This window comes from Quercus robur, chromosome 10 (genome assembly GCF_932294415.1).
Source record: "Quercus robur chromosome 10, dhQueRobu3.1, whole genome shotgun sequence".
Lineage (NCBI taxonomy): Eukaryota > Viridiplantae > Streptophyta > Magnoliopsida > Fagales > Fagaceae > Quercus > Quercus robur.
Genome location: NC_065543.1, coordinates 12,841,266 through 12,855,419, shown reverse-complemented (window position 1 = coordinate 12,855,419; position 14,154 = coordinate 12,841,266).

The following is a 14,154-nucleotide window of genomic DNA, read 5'->3' as shown; positions in this document are numbered from 1 at the left end:
TACACTTCTAAAAAAAATAGTACTTGTAGAAGTTAACAAATTGTGAAATTTGGTGTGCAATTGGTTTTGTCTTTTAATTTTATTTATTTTTTCATTTACCAGCATTAATATTCTAGATCTATAAGAATCCATAAAAACTTATTCTAGATCTACAAAAATCCATAAAAACTTGCCTATGTTTGTAGCATTACTTATTGTGAATGGTAAAAAAATATATATTACATCCACAATACTCACGCAACAAATTCTAAATAGTTAGAACTAATAAGATAATAACAACTTACTACCTAATATTTGTTGTGAAAATATTGTAGAAGTAATACTTCTAAAAAAAAAATAGATCCAGATAAAAATTTGTTGGTAGAAAGTAACTATTGTTTATAGTCTGTTCATTAAGTATGTTGTGAAATTGGAGGTGAAGTTTGGTTTGTCCCTTAGATTTATTCTTTATTTCCACTTTATTTTACTCATTCATTCTGCTTTTTAATTAATTTCAGAGTTGTCTTTTTTTTTTTTTCAGGTTGGCTGTATCTTTCGCTTTAATTAGTTGTAATGGCAAGTAAAGTTTTTTGTTTAATTATTATGTCATGTGAAACAGCATTAAACTATGCGAGTGGGAAGAATAATCAAACTAGGACTATTGGTGTCTTTAATAATTTATTATGCTTATCGTACTAGTTAAATTTAGAAATGGTCCCCAACCTCATCTATCTAGCCCAATCTGTTTTTTGATAGGTTTGATGTGTAACCAATCTTGACTCCATCCTAGCTCTTGGTGATTAAATTTTTGTCATAATAATAATAATAATATATATATAATAGTAATGATACTATTAATTAATAATTAAATTTGTGATTGAAGTCCAAAAGGAACTGTTTTCTTATGCATGAAGTCAATTTTGCAATTTTGCAAAATTTTGCAATTGGCATAGGGTAAGGCCCAACATTTTTTTTATCCTTTGAATATCAAATACTATTTTATAAAAACCTAACCAGAAGTGTGTTTTTAAAGAAAAACTCGTACAGCCGACTCTATAAACAAAACAAAAAACTAACCACCCAAAGTTTAAACAAAGAAAAGAAGTGTAAGACACGTAGGCACCAAACACTGAACCTTAAATGTTGAAAAAGAAATATATCAAAATCCAAAATTGAAGTAAAAGCTTGGAAGTCTCCAATAATATTGCAGAGTGGTTTCAAATTTCATTTGTCGGCTGCTCCTCATTCTTGATGATTCTTGAGTTCTTCTCCATCAAAATTTAGTAAATTACAAAGGGGAATATTAATCTGTGAATGATAAATTGAAAATATTTCTGCTAAATGATTGAGCCATCTAAACACTGTATCTTATTCTTGCCAACAACAGGTATATGCCAAACAATATCAGACAGAATAAGTTCTCACATGGTGTTAAGAGTATTGGTAGTCAAATAATATATAAGCCAAAATGATTAAGTGCACGTTTGGCATCTCGTTTTGAAATGGCACTTTTTTATGTACAACTTTTTAAATAGTAAATTTCCAAAAAAAAAAAAAAAATGTAACAAGCCGACACTAATTTGTCTTCAAGTGAATCAATTGGCTAATGTGGAAATTTTCAGCACATCTGGACACATAGGAACATGTGAATTGAAATTCTCAATTTTGGTTGGATATCAAATCTATAACAAATAAGGATACACAAAATAATTTCCCAGTTCCAACCCAATTGGATATATGATTGGTCAAATAAGCTTGTGAGTTTTTTAATACATTGGATTAAGGTGGAATTAAATAAATTAGTTAACTGTCAAGAGTTTTGTAACTCAAATAACACCTCATAATGTTTTTAACAAAAACGTCTTGGGTTTAAATCCTCTCCTCCTACTATCGAATTATAAAAAATTAAGTAATTAACAGGATCTTAGAAGTAAAAGGGTTATGCATTGTTATCAAAAAAAAAAAAAAAAACTCATCCAATAAATATAAATTAATTAATTAAAAAAAAAACTCATAGTTATCAATATAGTACAATACATATAAAATCAAGTGACAAAAGTATCGGATCATAGATATGCATCGATTATACTCATGAATCAAATGTGTATCTTTATGAATTGTAGCCCTTAGGGGTTTAGAATTGAAAGAAACCAGGTGAATTCATCTATGCAACTTGTCGAAATCCAAAGGAATTTGTTTCTAATGCCCAGGAGAGGTAGATTTTTGGCTCTATGAATTTTTTCAAGGTGGTTATTAAGAACTTAAATTAAACAAAATTTAATAAAAATACAACTTGAATATATTAACATAAAAAAAAATCTCAAACATATAAAGTTTTAAAATTTCCTTCTATAAGTTTTTCATATTTGAAATTGTTATATGATAGCTTCATTATTAATGCTATCAATTACATCTTTTTTAATACACACAATTAAGTAATCATCAATTGCCAAAATTTTTCCTAAATAAGTAACAATGTAAAAAAAAATGCATCATCTTTTTTTATGATATGTTCCAACCAATATTTTGTATTCTTTAAACTAATCAGGATTAAATCAATGCAATGCTCCACTAATTTCTTTTTTAGGGAAATCATTGTTAAGAGGTTGACAAGAAAATCTTTGTAGATATGCTCTATTTATTTTCTCCTTATCATTAGGATGAAAAGATGAGACATTTTCTCATAACCTAGGATCTGAAAGAAGATTATTCAAGTGAATACGAATTTGCTTAGAAGATAAATTTTGCAATAAAAGTGATTTCCTTATAAGAATTTTGTCAATAGTGCTAACAAAATAATAAAGGGTAAACTATAAGTTCATTCAAAATGTTAAACTTAGGCATTAAACAGTTACATTAATCATGTTCAATAAAGTGTTGAAATATTATTTTAGTGCATAAGCAAATGTATAAGATGTATCACATAAATCCAATAAATTCAACTAAAAACTAAAGCAAGCACTTACCAACTAGCTATTGGAAAAAATGCACTTTTTATATTTAAAAATACGTCTTTTGAAAAAATAATTTAAAATATCACAATTAAATATTTGATTTGATCTTTTAGGCTAATTTATTTGTTTGGACAATATTTGAGAAATTTTATTTTCACAAAATTTCCACAACAAATCCTAGTTGGCAAATGTTATTGGTTCTAATTTACATATCACTGAAATTGTTTTTTTGTTCACCGGTAACAGCCTAAGTAGATTTGTTGTGAAAATGTTGTGAATATAGCATTTTTCGCATTTTTTTTTTTTTTTGTTCAATCTTTAATGGACCAAAATTTTGGAGAGGTTACAATTTATTTTTAATAGACTCAAATTTTTATTTAGGATACTCAAGGTTTTTTTTAGAGTGGTCAAGTTTTTTTTTTCTTGGTAATCAACAATCCATATTAGTTTAAAATTCATTTTTTTAAGGTATAAAAAAAAAAATTCCCAAGTTTTGGGACCACCCTGAATCATACATAGCGCAGCCCCTGATTTTTATCATTTGGCGCTTTGGTCCTAGATTCTGTATGGAGATGTAGAAATCAACCCCTCCATGAGCGCAGAGTCTTAAATTATGATAACCTTTGTGCAGGTTTGAAGAAATTATTTTTTGAGCATTGGCAAGTAATGTGTCGGTGTGGGTAAAATAGTCAACCTATAGGCACTGTATCATGGTCCTCTCCGGATGATGGATGGGTTAGTAAATGTTAATGCAACAGGGGACAAATTGTTCTTATATTGCCCACTAAAAAAAAATAAAATAAAAGAAGCTAAAACTACTCTCCCTCTCAAAGCAGAGTTTAATTGGGCAACCCATCTAGTGGGTAGTTATGATTTTATAGAGTTGTGATAGAAGGGACTCAAAATTTGCGTGGATGCTTTGAGAAATCCATAAATGCAACCCACCAATTGGGTAGTTATAATTTCAAAGAGTTGTAATGGAAAGGGACTAGGAAAAATTGCCTGGATGCTTTGAGAAATCCATAAATGTTAAACCATTGGAGAATTGAAGCCATTATTGCTGATACTGTTTGTAAGGCAACTCAAATTTTTTGTGGAGTGGGGAACATGGGATAAGGTTTAAGTGTCAAAAAGGGAGTTTCACATCCATATATATTTAAATTAAGTTAAAGTAGAAATTTTATTATATATAAAAAAAAAAAAAAAGGAAAATTGCAAATTACCCACATATGATTTGGTTGAAATTTAAATTACCTACTCTTGGTTTGAAATTTGACATTTTACTCACTTAATGTTTAACTGAAATTCAAGTTGCCTACTTGTAGTTTGAAATCTCATGATGCAAGTATTCCGTTAGATTCTTTTTTATCTTATATTTTGATGTTTTTTGTATTTTTGAAGGAGAGAGATATAAAAGTGGAGCAAAATTACATATTTAGTCATGTTGGGCTATGGAAATCTAATTGAACTAATCTCAGATAAGTAAACTATCACCACAAGTAGACAACTTAAATTTCAACTAAATTATAGATGAATAAGTTATAATTTGCCAAAAAAGAAAAATCCGACCATATTATTTAATTGGGTCACAAGGGAAGCAAATAAATCAAATCACTCTTTTCCTAACTGGTCTCTAAATTTTGCTTGGTTAAGGTGTCTTGATGTTATGTTTGTTCTTAATACTGTTGTAAAAATTATTTTGGAGGAACAACTCCTGTTGAGGTGCTTTTGTTGTTGGTTTTTCCATTAGTGGTTTTAATAAAATATTTTGTTCTATACAATATATATATATATATATATATATGAAATGTGTGCTTTGACTCAAGTTCAATAAGTTGTTGTACTTGTTTTTCTACACAAAATTATTTGGTCACGTCGTTTAACCCAATAAAGTGGCACGTATATGAGTTTTATGTATCCTTTCTCTCCTACGGTCCTACCTGTTGCCTAATTTGGAATACACTGAGACATTTTACTTTCAAATTTACAATATCTTTAGAGCAAGGGTTGATTTAAAATTTGCTTATTTTGTTGAAACTTAAAATTTTTTACTTAAAAGTACTGTAGATAAAGGTAAAAGTTAACTAAAATAATACAGTAGGATCCATAAATAGTATCAAAAAGTACAGTGAGATCCATGAATAGTTGCAAAAATAAGTTGAATAGTAAAATAAATTGGCAAAAATAATTTTTGTTAAATGGACACTAAGCTTTCATTTGGATAGCGGCAGGTTACACGTTTTGCGCGTCTACGTTTTTTTCCCTGAGTCCCGTGTACTGTTCACAAGACCCACAAATAAGGAATCTGGTAAAATCAATTTTAAAACTAAGTCCTACGGTACTATTCACACATTTAAAAATTATTTTACAACAGTGTTTTCAGTTTTCAGCAATAAGCGGTATCCAAACAAACCCTAAGCGTGTGTTTGGATCCCGTTTATTTTTCTGAAACTGAAAAATTATTACTGAAAGTACTATAGATAAAGGTAAAAGTTAGTTGAAAGAATACAGTGAGGCTTATGAATAGTGCCAAATAGTGCAGTGGGACCCATGAATAGTAACAAAAATAAGCTGAATAGTGAAATAATTTTCATTTTTTATCCTAACTCAAACGCACACTAAATCTTAGGTATTCTCGAAACTAAAAGAATGATGTTCCTTTCTCTCACATTCATAGTGGGGTTCACTCATTAAATTTATAATGGAATCCACTATGAATGTGAAAGAAGAGAGCATAGTTTCTCCATATTCCAGAAGTACCTAAGAATTTTCCATTTTTTATCAATATTTTAAATAAATTATTAAATGACCATATAATTGTCATTATTATTACTTTCTTATAATTGTTATAAATCCAAGAAACTTGCAAAAAAAAAAAAAAAAAAACAAACAAACAAAAAAAAAACTTGACTGCCAAGAAAAAAATAAAGAAAAAGTTACTGAAATAAAAGAACAAACAAAATATATTAATGGATGGATGAAAAAGAAAACATTTCAATAGATAGATGAATTTTAAGATGATCAAAATGATGATGATATTGACTTGAACTATAGAGATGAAACTAATTTCGCAAGATGATTAATACAATGAGAAAACAAAATATTATTTTAGTTAATATATTATGTATTATTACATTTGAGTTTGATTAATTTGAACTATAAATATATTTTAATATAATTTATTTAGTTAGTTTTGTTAAATGTTATTACATAAATGATGATATTGAATATATTCCAAATTGTTTAGCAAAAAAAAAAAAAAAGAATATATTCCAAATTTATAATAAATACTAGCCTTTGCTCAAAGGCTCTTTTATTTTTTGGATAAAAGTTAATAATTTGCATCAATTATAATTTGAGATTACTACATTTTTCAATCACAAAAATACCTAGGGGTATGATGAAAAATTATTTCACCTACAAATGCATAGTACTCATCACACCCCTAAGTATTTTGTGATTGAAAAATGTAATAATTTCAAATTATAATTGATGCAAATTATTAACTTTTATCCAAAATAAGAGAGAAAAACACAAATGATCATCCTAAAATCAAATTACAATAGCAGTACTATCTAAACAAAACTTGCAAAAGCCACTGCCACTTTATTTCTTTCTTTGTCAACAAAGCTACAAAGCTTAAAGTATAATTAAAAAAAAAAATTCAAAATGGCTCCAAATGTTTTTAGGACACAAAATAGAACTTCCATAGCAACAATTCATCAAAATTTATCAGTCTTTCACATACTTCAAATAAACAATAAAAAAGAATAAAAATTCTAACTTGCATTAAGTCATAGGAAATTACAATTCAGAGTTTAAATTGCAAAGAAAACCAACCACAACTACAACTAATTAAAACTTAAACCAAACCCTAGAAACCCATACGTTTGATACTACAACACCTTCTTCTTGAGGGCATAAAATGTCCATGGTTGTGATAGTCTTACCCCTATATTCTGTGTAGTTTAGGATGTCCCAAATCAAATTCTCCAAAATGATCTTGAGGACACCACCTAAGATCTAATTTGTGCCAGTGCCACTCTAAATATATGAATGACATACTTCATGGTCCCCTAAATGTTATTGCGTAGTGTTAGAATTAGTACCCTTAAATCCTATTGTATGATGCTATGTATGACATTATGTATGACTTAATGTTGTGATTAATAAAGTTTTTTTATTATTATCTAAAATAATGGTAACATGAATATTTGGACATTATCATATAGTCCATGAGATGCATAGTATGCGATTTATATGATTTAGTCACAGAAGATATAAGTTACAAGTTCTTAGTTCTTAGTTCTTAATCGATGATGAAATTAGACATTTTATCTACGAAAACTATAACATATTAACTAAAATGATTTGTCTTGATCATGGAAGTAGAGACTTCTAGTTGGTATGTTGATATGTTTTAAGAGTTAAGACATATTGAACTGGACCGCTGTGAGACTTATTATTCTTCTAACGATTGTCAATTGAATAATAAATCTCACGACTTCTATTTACATGAACTCTTAATCGTGAGAGAATAATGAACCTGATCATGAAGTGTAGGTTGTTTTGATATTAGGAGTGAGATATAAAGTTACGATTAAAACCTCAGTATGTTGGGCAGCCACATTTAGTATTGATGGAACATATATTCTCAAGATGGAATTTATAATCTCTTGACGGAGATATAAAATATTCCCTTGAGATAAGTTTAATGGGTATGGTTATTCAGAGTGTTAAACCTAACCACTTTAGTAAGGAGTTACTAAAGTATATATTTATGAAATTGAATTTCATAAATATATGATAAATAACTTAAAAGGATTAAACCGGGTACTCAAGGATTAAGATGTAGTAATTTTTAAAGTGATAATTTACATTTATGACTTTGTATTATTACGAATATTTTATGAAGGGTTGCATGTACAATAAAGTCTTAGGATATAATTTATTAGTAAGGCCTAGAATGCAATTATATTTATATAGTAGTATTAAATATAATTAATGGTAACTTTGGACTTGTCAAAAGTTGACAAAAAAGCCCAAGGCCCATTGGAGCTAGCGTTTTATTTGTTCCCTTTTAGTCCCACTCCAAGCCATATACTAAAACCCAATTGGAATAACCCAAGAGGTTAGCCCAATTAAATAATCGATTATAAGGAGAGAGACATACAGAAAAAAAAAAAAAATTGAAATAGTTTGTATGTAAGTGTTGGACACTCTCTAATTCTCCTTTGAACACAAACATATAAACTAATTGAGAAACCATACTTCTTGGGCATCAAGCAGAATTGAAGTAAAGATTAAAAGTATTCCCAAGTACTTCTAATCTTTTTTTTGAAATTCATCACATCAAGGTACACTCTCTTGTTCTTATATTCTGAAATTTACATAGTACATGTTATCAATTACGAATGAAGTAGATCCGTTAATTTTTCGCTGCATATTTTTTGTATGCGATAGAAACATATATTTTTCCTACAATTGGTATCAGAGCGGTCTTCAATTTCGAATCTGTATAACATGTTTTGTGAGTTTTGGAATTAGAGATAATAGTTTCATGTTGTTAGAAGATTATACATTTAATTTTCTGCATGATTGTTGAAATTATTATTTGATAAAAACTGATATTGATGTTATGATATTGTTTAAGTTTAATATTAAGTATGTTAAAAATTGAACTTTAAGGCTATAGCATCAATGGAATTTAGTTTTGATATCAATCTCTGTCTATTATGTTCATATGATGGTTGTTTGTTCATAAAAAACCGTTGAAAATTGCTTCAGAAAAATTCTGGAAAATTCAAGTTTCAAAAGATTCGATCGATCGAAAATTGTTTTCGATCGATCGAGTGAAACAGTGACCAATCTATTTTATTCGATTGATATTCGATTGTTAGTCGATCAATCAAATTTTCTTTTTCGATCGATCGAGTAGTGATCGAATACCAATCGAGCAAGGCAAATTGTCAGGTATGAATTTTCTAATTTTTTCGACCAATCGAGACTTACATTCGATCGATCAAAAACTGTGAAATTTAGAATTTTTTCTAAGTGTTTTGACATATAAAGTACAACGCTATGTGTAATGAGATTACGCATGATTTCTAATTAAAAACCTTTAATTTAAAACATCTAATGGGAGAGAGATACAAGGGTTGGATCTCACGACCTCCATTATCGGTTCATAGTAGTGTAGGTAAGCACCTCATTTCAGCGTATATGCCTTGCGATCCCAAAGGAGAGTGTTTACTTCATAGTACTACAAGATTGAACTTACCCGTTTAAAGTAGTGTGGACAAGCACCTCGTCTTGGCGTATATACCTTGCAATCCCAAATGAGGTGTTTTGTTTCATGGTACTACAAGTTTAAACACTATAAGAGAGATGAAATGTCGCTACACATGATTCTAGATAATAGTATACACTAGACTAAGTGTAATGTTAACCTCCCAAAGGAGCTATGTCGTTATTACTTAGAGGCTAAAGGTAATACGACATATTATTAATATTAGATAAGAGTTATCATGATAGCACTAATAATTATAATAGTTCTCAATCAATCATGGTGTTTATAATAAACTTGCTACTAAGGAATTATAGATATGGATTGGGTTGTCGTTGCATATTTTATATTATGATTTTATTAAAATTCCATATTATATGCTTATATACTAAATTGATAATGTCAATTTTACTTATTATATTCATGTTTGTTATTTTCAGATTTCATCATGGCATCATTTAGCCCACTTGTTACTATTCTTAATCAAAACAAACTAATTGGATCCAATTATGTTGATTGGAAAAGAAATTTGGACATTATTCTTACTACTGAAGAGCACAAGTATGTGCTTACTCAACCATGTCCTACCTTTCAAATCATTAGATGCTCCTCTTGAGGAAAAACAGTGATATGATCGTTGGCTGAAATCTAATGAGATGGCTAAGTGCTATATCCTATCATCTATCTCAAATGTTCTACAGCATCAAATGCAGGATGTAGAACTAACTTCGGACATAATGCTAAGTCTGAAGGAGATGTTTGGTGAGGAAGGCTGTTCTGCAAGACAAGACACTATGTGGCAAATTTATAATACCAAAATGACTGATGGCACTTCAGTGAGGGAGCATTGTCTTAAGATGATCTCTAATCTGAATACACTAGAAGTTTTAGGTGCTAATATTGATGGAGAATCCCAAGTGGATATGATACTCCAGTCACTACTAGAATCATTCAAGGAATTCAGACTTAATTATAATATGAACAAAAATATTTATTCATTGTATGAATTAATGAATGAATTGGTAGCGGCGGAAGGCATTCTTGGTACCTCCAGTGTTGATGCCAATATGGTTGAAACTTCTACTTCTCAACCTAAGTCGAAAGGCAAGAGTAAAAAGAAGAAAAAGAAGGACTTCATCAAGCAAGATGGTAAACAAATTGCCTTAGGAGTTGCCAACAAAGGAAAGAAAACCAAAGGAAAGTGTTTCCATTGTGGTGAGAAAGGACATTGGAAGTGAAATTGTCCAAAATTCAGAGCTGCCAATAATAAGGGTATGAAAAATTCATTCCTTCTTGAAATATGTTTAGTACAAAATCCCACGGATTCCTGGTGTATGGATTCAAGTTGTATTAATCATATTTGCAATTTTTTGCAGGGGTTCCATGAGACTAGAAAGCTGAATGAAGGGAAATTGTTTCTTACTTTGGCTGATAGAAGCAAAATTCTAGTTGTAGTTGTTGGAGTGTTTAATTTATGCTTTGATTCTAGAGTTTTAATATTGAAAGAGTGTTTGTATATACCTAATGTTTGTAGGAATTTAATTTCTGCAACTTATTTAGGTAAGCATGGATATTGTGTTATCCTAAAAGACAATGTTGTAATAAAGAAGGGTAAAATATTTATCTGTTCTGGCAATATTGTTGATGGTCTTTATATTTTAACCCTTGATAAGCATGAATTATACAATTCTGAAGTAGATAATGACTCTCATGTAAAATCATTAAAGAAAAAGTTTCATTTTACTAAAGATGCATATCTTTGGCACTTGCATTTGGGTCATATTAATCCAAACAAAATTCAAAGATTGAACAAAGATGGACTCTTAAAGCCATTGGACTTTGATGATTTTCTAGTTTGTGAATCATGTTTGGAAGGTAAAATTACCAAACGGCTTTTTAATACAAAAGGTAGAAGAGCCCAAGAGTTGCTTGAATTAGTTCAGACAGATGTATGTGATCCTATGTCAACCCAAGCAAAAGGAGGTTATGAGTACTTCATCACATTTACTGATGATTACTTAAGATATGGTTATGTGTACCTAATGAGATGAAAATCCAAAGCCTTTGAAAGGTTTAGGGTTGAAGTTGAGAATCAATTGAGTAAACACATAAAGGCTGTTCAATCTGATCGTGGTGACAAATACCTTCTTGGAGATTTCAAGGATTACTTAATTCAAAATGAGATTGTATCCCAATTGACTGCACTTGGAACTCCCCAACAAAATGGTGTAATAGAGAAAAGGTATAGGACTCTTTTAGATATGGTTAGGTCCATGATGAGTTATTCAACTTTACCAATTTCTTTTTGGGCATATGCACTAAAAATTGCAATGCATATTTTAAATTTAGTTCCATCAAAATCTGTTCCCAACACACCTAAGGAATTGTGGAGTGGGCGCAAGCCTAGTATGAAATATCTTCACATTTGAGGATATCTAGCACATGTGTTGAAAGGGAAGTTGATAAGTTGGAAGTTAAAACCGAAGTATGCATGTTTTTAGGGTATTCAAATGAAACTAAGGGTTATTTATTCTATAATCATAAAGATAACAAAGTGTTTGTTAGAACCCATGCCAAATTTTTGGAAGATGATTATGTGAATAATTTTAATCCTAGAAGTAAAGTTGTCTTGGCTGAATTAGATGAACCCTGTAATTGAACAACCAATGGATGAAACTAGGGATGATGTGATTGTATTAGATACACTACAAGATACTTCTCATGAGATGTATAGTACACAGGTGCCTCATCGTAGTGGGAGGATTGTTAGGCCACCTATAAGATTTATAGGTCTGGGAGAAACTTATGAAGCTATCTCAGAAAAGGCTTAAACTGATCCTTACACTTATGAAGAGGCAATGAATGATATAAAAACACATCATTGGGCCAAAGTTATGAAATCTGAATTAGATTCTATGTATTCCAATCAAGTTTGGGATCTTGTGAATGCGCCTAACGGCATTAAAACTGTTGGTTGCAAATGGGTTTATACGAGGAAGAGAGGGATAGATGGAAATGTTAAAACCTTTAAAGTAAGGCTAGTGGCGAAAGGGTATACACATGTCAAGGGCAATTTTTTGTGCGTAGCCACGTGTTTTCTACTAGAAGTGTGACTTTGCTAAGCCTGAATTTGTTTTAGAGAGTTCAACCCGAAACTCGACATTGGGCCGTATAAACCAATCACTTTAGGTATATTTTTAAGCCTACAAAATAGATAAAACCTAAAGTTTTAGAATCATGATAATGGTTGAAATAAATAATATACTTAATATGATAGTTTTGATTAAATGACAAGTTGATACGTTATTATTATGTATATTAAGTGATGTCCAACATTAGAAAATAATTAATTAGGTATCAAATATCCAATAATAGGATGAGTCCAATAGTTCATATCCAGTTGCGGTTCATGGTTCATGTTCAACATAATAAGGTATGTCCAGCAATGGTTCATGTCCAAATAATATATGTTCAATGGTAGTTCATCTCCAAAAAATATGTGTCCAAGGGTGGTTCATGTCCAAATAATATATGTGCAACGGTGGTAAATCGATTTATTAATATGTATGTTCATTAATGAAGTATTAGTGAGATCATGTTTATTAAATAGTGAGATGATATTAAAGTAACTTGCATCTAGCGGTGCAATAGTGATAAGTTAATGTATACTTAATAATGTAATCTTGAATATAGATAGGTTTTTGAATTATTTTGTATATTTCTGACTCCAGCTGTACAGCATCACTTTGTTCTTTATATGATTTGTGGCTCCAGCCGTATAATGTTAGTGAGTTTCATAGTTTGTGGCTCTAGCCGTATAGCGCTAATGAGCTGATAATATTTCAGCAACAGAATAATAACATTAGTCGAGTGGTATAATGATAATGAATAAAATATACTTAATAATATAAATTTGAAGAAAAAAATATAATGACTTATTTTCATAGTTTGTAGCTCCAACTGTATAACATCAGTGGACTTAACATTTCAGCAGTATGAAAAAATGAGTCCAACGGTACAATATAATATTATGAGTAATTTCATGGTGACTTCATGATTGAAGGGGGAAAATGGGTGCAATTGGAGGGAGAGAGAATATGTCCAACTGTGTGCATAGGTTGGTTAAGTTCATCTTCTTTATCATACAGTTAAATGATTTTCCCCATATAATACTTTTTTGGTTTTTAGTCAAATATAAGTGATATTGCCTCCCATAAGAAGAGCTTTTAGTATTAGAAATTTATGTCTTTCATGAGAATGACTTTAATATGAAATTATTGTGCCTTTTAAGAGGACTTTTTTCTTTAATGTTCATATGCCTTCCATGAGAAAGGACTTTTGTAATGTGTTCTTGGAAGAGTGTTTGGTATCTTTTAAGATGTATGGAGATGGTAAAAAAATATATATGTTTTATGAGATATGGTATTTGTAAGATAGATTAGAAATATATATTAGAAGTATATATGAATAGTTTGTGAGGAATGTGTTTGTAAAATACATGGGAGTATGAAATAGATAATATGAAGGTTAAATATAGTAAATACATGAGCTTATAGTTGCTGTTGGAGTTGTTTTTTGTGTTATGACATTGGTTATGTTGCTTTCTAAGAAGAAGAGAGGTATTGTAAGAAAACTAGAGAAAGAGGTGAAGATGTATTTATGAGCAGCAAAATGATGCTATTTCAGAATAATGGAGTGTAGGAAAGATGGGTAATGGATAATGGTGTATTGTAATATGTGTGTTGTGTTGTTATCTATAAAGAGAGATTTTGTAAAAGAGATAGAGAAAGAAGTAGAAATGTATTTATAAGCAGCAAAATGATGCTATTTTAGAATAATGGAGTGTAGGAAAGATGGGTAATGGATAATGGTGTGTTGTAATATGTGTGTTGTGTTGTTATCTATGAAGATAGATTTTGTAAGAGAGATGGAGAA